The 9,807-nt window shown below is 54.7% G+C and overlaps 1 protein-coding gene across 1 annotated transcript in view; it reads left to right on the top strand.

The window, feature by feature from the left end:
• The first annotated feature begins 7,859 nt into the window (after positions 1–7,859).
• LOC147725637 (uncharacterized) overlaps positions 7,860–9,807 on the top strand; it is a 174,542-nt gene continuing 172,594 nt past the window's right edge. Inside the window, exon 1 of the mRNA XM_086964326.1 lies at positions 7,860–7,908. The gene's annotated coding sequence lies outside the window, so the exon portion shown is untranslated. The remainder of the gene's footprint in view (positions 7,909–9,807) is intronic.

The raw sequence follows: 9,807 nt of genomic DNA, 5'->3' as shown, positions 1-9,807 counted from the left end.
GAAAAGCCAGCCACATGCTCAGGTCCTCTCTCGAGCCCGCCGATAGGCATACGTGGTGATGCGGCAACGGCAACCCGGACAAAGCCAACCCCAGCCGACGACAAAAGGTCCGCCCCGCCCGCACCACGCGGCACTCAAAGTTCAAATGTCCCAGCAACACCTGCACCTCTCGCACCGTCACCTCCCACCTGGCCAAATGCCCTTCACCAGGTCCATCATCACCACTCGCTTTTCCTCCGGTAGGCGTGCTTCCATGGTAATGCGTCATCGCCTCAGAGCCTGTGCGCCAGGAAAAAGCCCACTGCAAGAAGGAGCTGAATCTCTCAAACAATGCACACGACACGGAGCACCCCATGGGAAGCGCTCTATCCACGAAAATGAAGCTGTCAAACTGGATCCCCAGCAACTGATGATCCGCCATGAGTGCACCCCGACCTGCCGTCGTCACCAACCTCCTCGCGACGTACACGGACGAGTACGACACCGACGCCCACTCCGCTGAGATATAGTCGTTCACCGACGTGCCCTCCGGCCATAACAGATGCTGAATTAGCCGAAATTGACCCGGCTCCTTTTTCGGGACCACCCCAATCGGTGAAATGATCATGTCCGGCAATGGCGGCTCCTGAAAAGGCCCCACCATCCTCTCTTCCTTCACCTCCTTGAAAAGCTTCTGCCGGACGATACCTCTGTGCGAGTTCACGGACTTCAGGTTCTCTGCCCACTGAGCGATCCGCGGACCCTCGTAGCCCAACCGAAAACCCTCCCTGAAACCCCGACGCAGCACGACCGCATCGTCCGCCCGTGGATAAGCTGCCAAAAGAGGTTCGAGTCTGTCTAGCCTAACCGGTGTACGAGCCTTTTCCCAGGGCACTCCCCCCCTCTGCCGCCCCCTCTCCCCCCACCTTGCACTGCCGCCGGCTGCTGACCCTGCGGGGGGCTTCCCAGGAGCCCCCAGCAGCCCACCACCGGGTGTCTTTTCCCGCACTTGGAGCATTCGTGCCGAAAACGGCACACCTGCCTGAGACAGGAACCCCTGTTGAAGTCCTAGCAGGCCCCGACGCTGTGTGTACTCCCGGCGTCCGCTGACCCCACCCCCCCATGGGTGGGGTGGGCTGTAAAGGGGGGCAGCGCCAGCGGCAAACCACTGGCCGTGTAGATGGTGCGGCCAAACTTTGCCCCACTCATCGTCTGCTGGTACAAGTCCGCATCCAACTCTCCCCACTTAGCCTCCGGATCCGACGCCATGCGCGCCCGAAACTCTTCGTCGTAATGCGACCAAGCATAACCTCCGTACGTCACTTGCACCCGCCGCACCACATCCATATATTTGAACAGCGCGACCGACCTGTTGGGGTACTTTTTGCAGTACACACTGGCGTATATCAGGAAGGCAGCCGACCAATTCTCAATGGTAACCGGCACCTTAGGTCGCCTGGCTAACTCCTGCTCCTCCTCCTTCGAACCCTCTTTGGCCATCAATTCCCTGTGAAGCAACTTCAAAATCTCCACATACTCCCGTTTCCAGATCTTCTCTTTAGTTGCCAGTGACAGATGAGCCCTCAGCGGCTTCGCTACCCCCATATAAGGCAGCTTCCTGACCGGCACCTCACAACTCTCCTTCGCCCCGAAGCTGGACGCCGCCGACCCTCCGGACTTCGCCGCCTCTGCCGTCCCCGTGCTCACCGACGCCGCGTCGCCTGCTGTCTCCGTACACACCCCGGCATCCATCACATACCTGCTGTTCACCAATCTCACTACATCCCCTCCCTCAGCATCCGTTCCCACAGACACCTGGCATCCGCCATCCGCACCTCCAGACGCCTGGCCTCCATGAGGCCCGCCCAAGCCACTCCCCAACCGTGCACTGGCCTTACCTGGCGTCAAGGCTGGCGTCCGCACCGGATCCCGCCGCCTAACCAGTTCCGCTGGGGGGGCCGTCACTCGCGGCACCGTCTGCCGGGGGTGTACCTGTAAAACACTGCCAACAGCATTACTCGTTTCCCCCTCCCCCTCCTGAAGCTCCCCTTCCTCCTCCGACTCCATCCCTCCACCTCCATCTCCATCCCCCCACCGCCCTGCCTGGACCCCTCCTGTGTTCACCCTGCTCAATCCTGCCTTGTCCCTGCACGCCTTCATCAGCGCCCCCAAATCCACGCTCCCCCTCCTCCCACACTCCGCTTGGTAATCTGTGTAGCCTGCCACATTTTTACTCCATCCCCGTCCCCCGGCGGCCGGCTCGACCCATCGGGAGGGGTGCGTTGGAGACCTATGGCCCTGCCATCCGCTTTCATCACGTACATGGACCCTCGTTGGAGCGCGACCGCCCGTACTAGGCAGACCCGGCCCATCCTCTCGGCGGGTTAGAGCCGCATGCTGCTCACCCGAGCCCCGTGCCAACTGCTCCTGCCAAGAAAAAAGCGGGGAAGTCCAGCATGCAGAGGAAAATTCACCCCCTTCGCCCCCCAAACTCCTGGCGCGCCTCTCCCCCACGCCACCGAATGCCCTCCCCGCCGCGCCGGTCGTCCCCCCAACCCCAAACCCCCGCGCCTCCCCGGCCGCCCCTCGCGCCCACCCCCAAACCCCCACAAGCCTGGCAACCCCGCGACCCACCCCGCTACCCCCCGCCATCCCTCCTTCCTCGTGACTCCACTCTCCGAACCACCCCCTCCCTCCCCTACTCCCCCACCCCCGTCCGCCCCCAACCCCGTGGCATCTCCTCCCCCCTGCCCCGCCCCCCTCCCACTCCTGCCGGACCCCCCCCCTGCCCCGCACCCCCCTCACTCCCCGCGGCGACATCAGCCTGCTAGGACCCACCATGTCCCCCTCCGACGATGACCCCCAATCCAGCACGCTCCCCCCCTGCCCCCTCCTCCTCCTCCGATTTTTCAATCAGCAACGGCGAGCCCCCTTCTCCTCCCCGTAGACCCCCTGGTCCCCCCTCCCTGTCCGCACCCTGGGCCGTCCCCCCCACCCCTCCACTTCCCACCTCCTGGCATATAGGCAACCCTGCGTTACCCCTTCCCCCCCCGGGCACCCCCCTTCCTGCTCTACCGGCACTTGGACCCTTCTCCCCCTGCCAACCCCCCCAGCCTGGCACTCCTCCTCGACTTCTGGGCACCCCCCAACCCTCTTCCCCTTGGCAGGCCCCTTCTCCCCCACTGCGCCTCCTGCTGGCATCCCGCCCGCCTCCCCGACTCCGCCCACCCCTCCCTGCCCCCCCCGCCCCCTCCACAAACTGCAGCGGCGCCTTCCTCGAACCACCGCGCTTCTTCCCCGATCCCCCTCCCCGCTTCGGCGCCCCAGCCACCCGCTGGCCGCCACCGCGCGCCGCTCCTCTACTCGCCCCCTCCTCCATCCTCGCACGAGAGCGCGGCGGCTCGCAAGCCGCCACGGCGCCATCGGCAGCGGGCCGCGGTGGCCTTACCCGCACATCTCCTCGGATCAAATCCATCCTGCTCGCTTCCCCCAAGAGGCGTAGAGCCTCTCTCACACGGGGGTCCGCCATCGCCTCTGCCGCCATGCCGCAACCAGTGAAAGCAACCGTCCGCACCGCCGCCACCAAAACCTCTGTTCTGTAATTTGTAATTTTGTAATTTTGTAATTGTATTTGTAGAGCGCAATGGTCGCTTCGGAAGGAGCATCCTGGCGCTGTTTTGGAGGTATGCAGTCAGTTACGTAAGCCGAGTTAGATGGCGGCCATGACATAGGCGTCAGGAAGATTGACAATCCAGGATTTCAGTTGCTTCCTGAACTGGGATTCTAGAGTTAGGGACCTGAGGTTTTTAGGCATGGAGTTCCAGGCTCTGGCGGACAGATAAGTCAAGGTTTTGCCCCCTTTGGTTTTGAGGTTATACCTAGCTATCTTTATTTGATTGTCGTTAGAGGATCGTAGAGTCCTGGGAGGGTTGTAGTGGGGGTAGCGCCTGGTGAGATATTTAGGGCCTGTGCAGTGGAATGCCCGAAATGCAGTGATTAGAATTTTAAAGAGTATTCTTTTATGCAGCGGCAGCCAATGAAGAGTTTTTAAGGCAGCAGATGCTGAGGATTTCCTGGGTAATTTTAGAACTAGTCTGGCTGCTGAGTATTGTACACTTTGCAGTTTTTTTAGTGTAGATTTTTTAACTCCTGCCATCAGACTATTGCAGTAGTCTAGGCGGGCGAGAATAAGAGCCACTGCTACAGTCTTTCTTGAGTCAGTGGGCAGGAAGTCGAAACATTTTTTAAGAGATTTAATGATGCCAAAGCAGCATCCAGCTACTGTCCTGACGTGTCGGTCAAAGGATAGCTCGGTGTCGAACAGGACTCCGAGATTCCTTGCTGTCGCTACGGTCTGGGGAGGAGCGGTGGAGCACTCTGGCCCCCATAGGCTGGGACAGAAATTGACATTTTTTCCCATTGGGAGGATTTCAGTTTTGCTGGCGTTACATTTAAGGTGATTAACTTCCATCCAGTGGAAAACTTCCGTTAGACAGTTTTTAAGATTGAGTTCGGCTTTAGTAGAGTTTTCCTCTAGTGGCACGATGAGTTGGGTGTCGTCGGCATACGAAGTTACGAGTATGCCGAATGATTCAATCAGAGAGATGAGTGGGATTAGGTAGACGTTAAAAAGTAGAGGACTCAGGATGGATCCCTGAGGGACTCCAGAGCGAACTTTCTTCTCATTGGAAAGGAAAGGGCCCAGGGTTATGGTTTGGGATCTGTCTGTTAGGAAGGATGTTATCCATGCGAGAGCCGTGTCTGAAATACCAATGTCTTTTAATCTGCCCAGCAGTATAGAGTGGGAGTTGGTATCGAACGCCGCTGTGAGGTCCAGTAGAATCAGCACGGCGTTCTTTCTTTGATCCTGAAGCAGCTTTATGGAGTCTGTTAGTTCAATTAGTGCTGTTTCAGTGGAGTGGTGAGGGCGAAATCCTGATTGTTGGGGGTGGAGGACGTTGTATGTTTCTATGTGGCTTTTTAGTTCTCTGTAGACCAGTTGTTCCGTGATTTTTCCCAAAACTGGGAGAAGAGATATTGGGCGTAGATTGGAGAGGTCTGAAGGTGATTTATTGTGTTTTCTCATCAAAGGTTTAGCAATTCCTTGTTTCCATTCTCGTGGAACAATGCCTGTATTAAGGGAGGAGTTTACGATCTTATTTATAATTGGATTCACCACATCAATTAACTGATGTAGGATTCTAGGGGGGCAGGGGTCTGAGGGGGCTCCTGATTTACAGGCTAGGATTACTTCACGAGTTAGGAATAGACTGACAGGAGTGAAGGTTTTCAGACTTCCAATGGTAATTTCTCCCTGATTGGAGAGGGTAGCAGAATGAGAGACTTGTTGTGTGGGAAAATTTTTCTGTATGGAGTCAATTTTCTCCTCAAAGAAGTCCGCTATTTGATTGCAGAAATCTTGGGATGGGGGTATTTCGGGCTGTAACGCTCTAGGATGCATAAAAGACTTAACTATTGAAAACAGGGTTTTTTGTTTTTGTTTAGATTCTTTGATGGCATTGTTATAGAAATCTTTCTTGGCAGTTTTTATGTTGGTATGATAAGTCTTCCTCAGCTGGATATAGCCGCTCAACACTGCGCACACCAGGTCCTGTAAACTCCCGACGCTCGCTACTACCGCCCCAATCTCCTATGCTGCTACAAAAACTCCACAAGTAACCTGGCTAGCAACAATTATACTAATTATTCACAACAATTTTCCTGCCACTCTGCTGCTGGGTCACTGTCCCACGAAATGGTGCACAGTGACCCAAAATGGCCGATCTTATAGTCCCCAGCAAGGCAGCCCAAATCCCCCTGACCAGCCCAATCTCGCTTCCTGTCCCCCAGCCTAATCCTTCCCCCCACCCTTCCTCCCGGGGCCCCAAATTCCCCGGGGGGGGGCGAGCCTCCCTCCGGTCGGCCACCCCCGCAAAGCCCCATTCACTCCCGCCTTGACATAGCCTCCCGAAGTTTATTTAATATGAGTAACAGTACAATGCAATACAATCCAGAGTCCACAGTACTTTTTGTCTCTCTAGGCCAATTCACAACAAGTTTTTAACAGGAACCAAAAAAGTCACAGGGGAGGCCAATTAGTAGTAGGCAGTGTAACAGTCTGGTTTAGAATAATATTTGGCGTAGATCTTACCCACTTGTGGTTCAGCACTGTGGATGCAGTAGCCAAGAGGGGTGGCCCTGCCCGGCCTCTTTCGGCCACGGACGGGCCCGCCCAGGCATGCCCACGCGCTTCCCGCGCAGTGGGAGGCTCTGGACAAATTTAAGCACCTCCTTGCGCTTTTGGATGACGTAGATTGTGCCTGCCGATGAAGGCTGCTGGGAAATGCAGTCCCTCTCCCTGAGCGCCCGCGTCCAGACCAGCGGGATGGGCTTTGAGCGGGAGTGTTCGAGGTAGCGTCCTTTACCCCAAAAAAAGAATTTGCAGGCAGGTCGTGGAATTGGCACAAAGGCACCAAGGATGAGCCATGGGGTAACGGGTGCATGTCAATGTCTATTGCTTATATCCTTCCAAAATGTAAGCAGTTTGGTTTACAAAAGAGGACATCCCCAAACACAGAGCTGCATTTCATAAGCGAAAATAATGAAAACAATTGAAAATGATCCCTTCACCCATCAGCCAGGTATTGCAGTCCCTTTATGAATGGTGCACTTCCTCACCCTGGGAAAACAATGTTGTTCAAAGAAAGAAGATAAAAAGAAAGTAGCGCTTTCACGGGCAAACTGTGCTAATATGTATGGGTGTAAATAACAATCTGGGCTGTCTGCTGACCACTCTGTATTGCTTTATTTAGGTATTTAATTATTTTTTCTCTCCATCCTAAGGTTTTTCTTTAAAATAGAAAACGGTCATAAAATGAGGACATTTCCAGACAAAGTGTTCCGCCTTTTGGATCCATTTCACAGGGGAACAAATAAAGAAACGGAGAGGCAAGAGAGAGTAGGTAAGAGCTGTCTCTTGAAAGCAGCACGTAAGGAGGAGCGAGACAGAGACAGAAAGAGATGTAGGAATAAAGAGAGAGAGAGAGAGAGAGAGAGGGGTGGAGGGCAGCTGCCAGAGGCAGATCAGGAGAAGTGGACACAGTCCTTGCCTTCTCTGGGCAGAAAGGAAGAGAGACAGAGTTTTGTTTTCCTTCTCTGCTATTCCCGGAACGCTGAGCCTTCCTGCAGCATAACAAAAGGTGGAGGGCGGTGGCGGCTGGCCTCTTTGACTCCAGGCAAGTTAAGTGCAGGACCATTAAGTAGCGCTTTCAAAGGGAGAGGGGAAATTATTTTGTCCCCCGCGTCCCCCACACTTCCTACGCCCATGCTCCCGACCCCCGCTGTTGTCCATGTTTAACTAGTGCTGTGAGGCGGCCAGCGCCAGCCGCGTTACGGCACTTTTATATTGCTGCCACATTGGCTGTCAACTCTCACCCTCTCTTTATTCTCACCCCTGCGTTGTCCACCTGGATTTAAAAAAAACGCTGGCCCCATCATTGTGCCTTTTTACTACCTTTACTTGTAACATGCTGCACAGTCACGCTGCTCTACAATTTAGCCTTAAGATCTTGTCAAACAGGCAAAGTCAATAGCTTTCGCAAAAGCGTGACCAATTGCCTTTTCCAGTGCTTGTTATCCCTCAAGTTTCTTTTTCCTGTAAATCTCGGCTTTCCATGAAGTGAAGGGGGATCCCGAGGGCGGGGCGGGGCAGGCACAAAAAGTGAAAGCATCTTTGGAGCCGCCCCTCCGCTGTTCGGATGAAGGGGTCTCATAACTGCCCCGCTTTCATCCGCCAATCAGAGGAAGGCACGAATTTAGCTTTATTCCAAGTTTAGAGCTATAAAGAGGCGCTGCGGGGCTTTATCTGGGACACTCGAGAGAAACCCGAGGCAGCAACGAAGAGGAGAGAAAACGAGCGAAAGACGAGATGTAAGATGCATGACTTGTTTACTTCACTTGCTATTTATGCGGTGACGTTTCATGACAAGACGGTCACGGACTCACCTGTGCCAGTCCTGGGGTTTAATTAGCGAGTCGACTCGGTGCATTCTGGGGGTTTTAGTCCCAGTCCTCCTGTGGTATATATGTTAGTCCGAGGCTGTAGGTTACAGGAATGAAAGAGTGGTCAATGCGAAGTAAAATAAAGATTAATGGCAAGGCCGCGTGGGGGGGCTTGGAGGAGGGGGGCGGGATGGGTAAGAATGTTTGGAGTAGACTCGAGGAGTTCAAACAAACCATAGAAACAACGTACAGATTACTTTGGGAGTTACTGTAACTGCGTTTGTGTAGCGCTTCATACCCCTTGCCAGGCTCCAAAGCGCTATACCGTGGGTTGGCTAGTGCTTGGTTTGAAGGTTATTTGCTATGAAATCTTTGTGGTTTTGTGTGCGAGTTACCAGAGTGGGGTGGTGCTCTGATTCTGTTTTAAGTTGTAGCATACCTGCCGACTTGCAGAACAATCTCACAGTGTAAGGAGGGCGTGCCCTCGATAGAAAGGGGAGGGGCCTCGAGCCAAGAAGTACCGAGGAGGCACTTTTGAACCCCACCCCGGCCCCAACCCCCTCCTCCCAAACAAAATAAAATCTGTCTGAGGCTGGTACCGATGTCCGGGGGTGTTTTCACACCGCCTAATGGACGTCGGCAGTTCAAAGCCTCAGAAAGCGAGCTGGAAATCCACTATTTACAGTGGTTTGTCAGCTCGATTCCCCTGCCACCGTGTGATCTCGGCTCCTCCCTTGAGACGTGTGATGGGAGCCGATGTCGTCTGTCACACGGTGGCACCGCATGAGTCGGCAGGTATGGCGGTTTTCTAGGCGCTATACGCCTTATAGCGCTTAGAAATGCGACAGAGCGCTTGTGGTCTGCAGTCGTAGGCTACTGTTCATGACCCACCAGACCCCACGCGAGGTTTGTTGGTGACGCCCATCCCTCAACCCCCGCCCACTGCTGGACACAACATTGGCAGACGGCCAGGGTATCCCCTTGAGGTAACAAAAGAATATACGAGGCCTTAGGCTTAGGGTGTCCACTTGTGACGCTGCGGCGGGGGCGGGGGGCGGTGAAGGGACGGGCTAGTTTCAAGTCACCAAAGATGCCAGTCTTTATTTTATAGCTGAGGTTTATATGGGCTTCATAGTCGAGGTGATGGGTGTCCGATTTAAAATAAATCCCAGTTACCCAGTTCGAGTTAGGGTGCATTAAATGGAAGTGCAGGTACCCAGTGTCCAGAGTACTGTTTGCTACCGAGGACTGCCGGTGCTCTTCCATCAGTGCTTTGCACCAGTGCCAAGAAGTACTGGCCCTCGCCCTATCTAGGTTAAGATGTGCAGGCACGCAATACCGGACAGCACCGGCCCATTTAAAGCACAAGCACGACGTTCACATGACTTCCTGGATCCGACCTTGTTCTGATGTCCCAGTGTCTGGTGCGTTATGCTGTAGAGTGCACGTGACACGTTGTATAAGCCTCGGACCTGAGAGAGAAGCACGTGCAGGGGTTGTAGAATAGAGAACCGGAAGGAGCGAAGACACCAAAGCAAGGCTGAAATACTGAATGCACAGGGCTGCCCGGTGCACCCACCTCACGGGTGAGGCTGTCCGCCATGTTCACTCACACATTGTTAATGGTGAACAGTGAGTGCACGGCGGTGGTGCTAGGACAGGGAGGGTAACAATGCATGGGCCAGGTTGTTCAAAAGCAAAGGGACCGGTGACTACCAGCCCAGGCACCTGGCACAGGGTGGCACAGCAAAGATGGGGCACCATGAGGGCATGGACAGGGTTACAGAAGGGCAAAAAGGTAGAAAACCATGGGGCAGGGCTCCTATG

Source organism: Lissotriton vulgaris, chromosome 3_2 (assembly GCF_964263255.1).
Source record: "Lissotriton vulgaris chromosome 3_2, aLisVul1.2, whole genome shotgun sequence".
NCBI classification, from domain to species: Eukaryota; Metazoa; Chordata; class Amphibia; order Caudata; family Salamandridae; genus Lissotriton; species Lissotriton vulgaris.
This window is presented reverse-complemented; position numbering and strand designations above follow the sequence as displayed.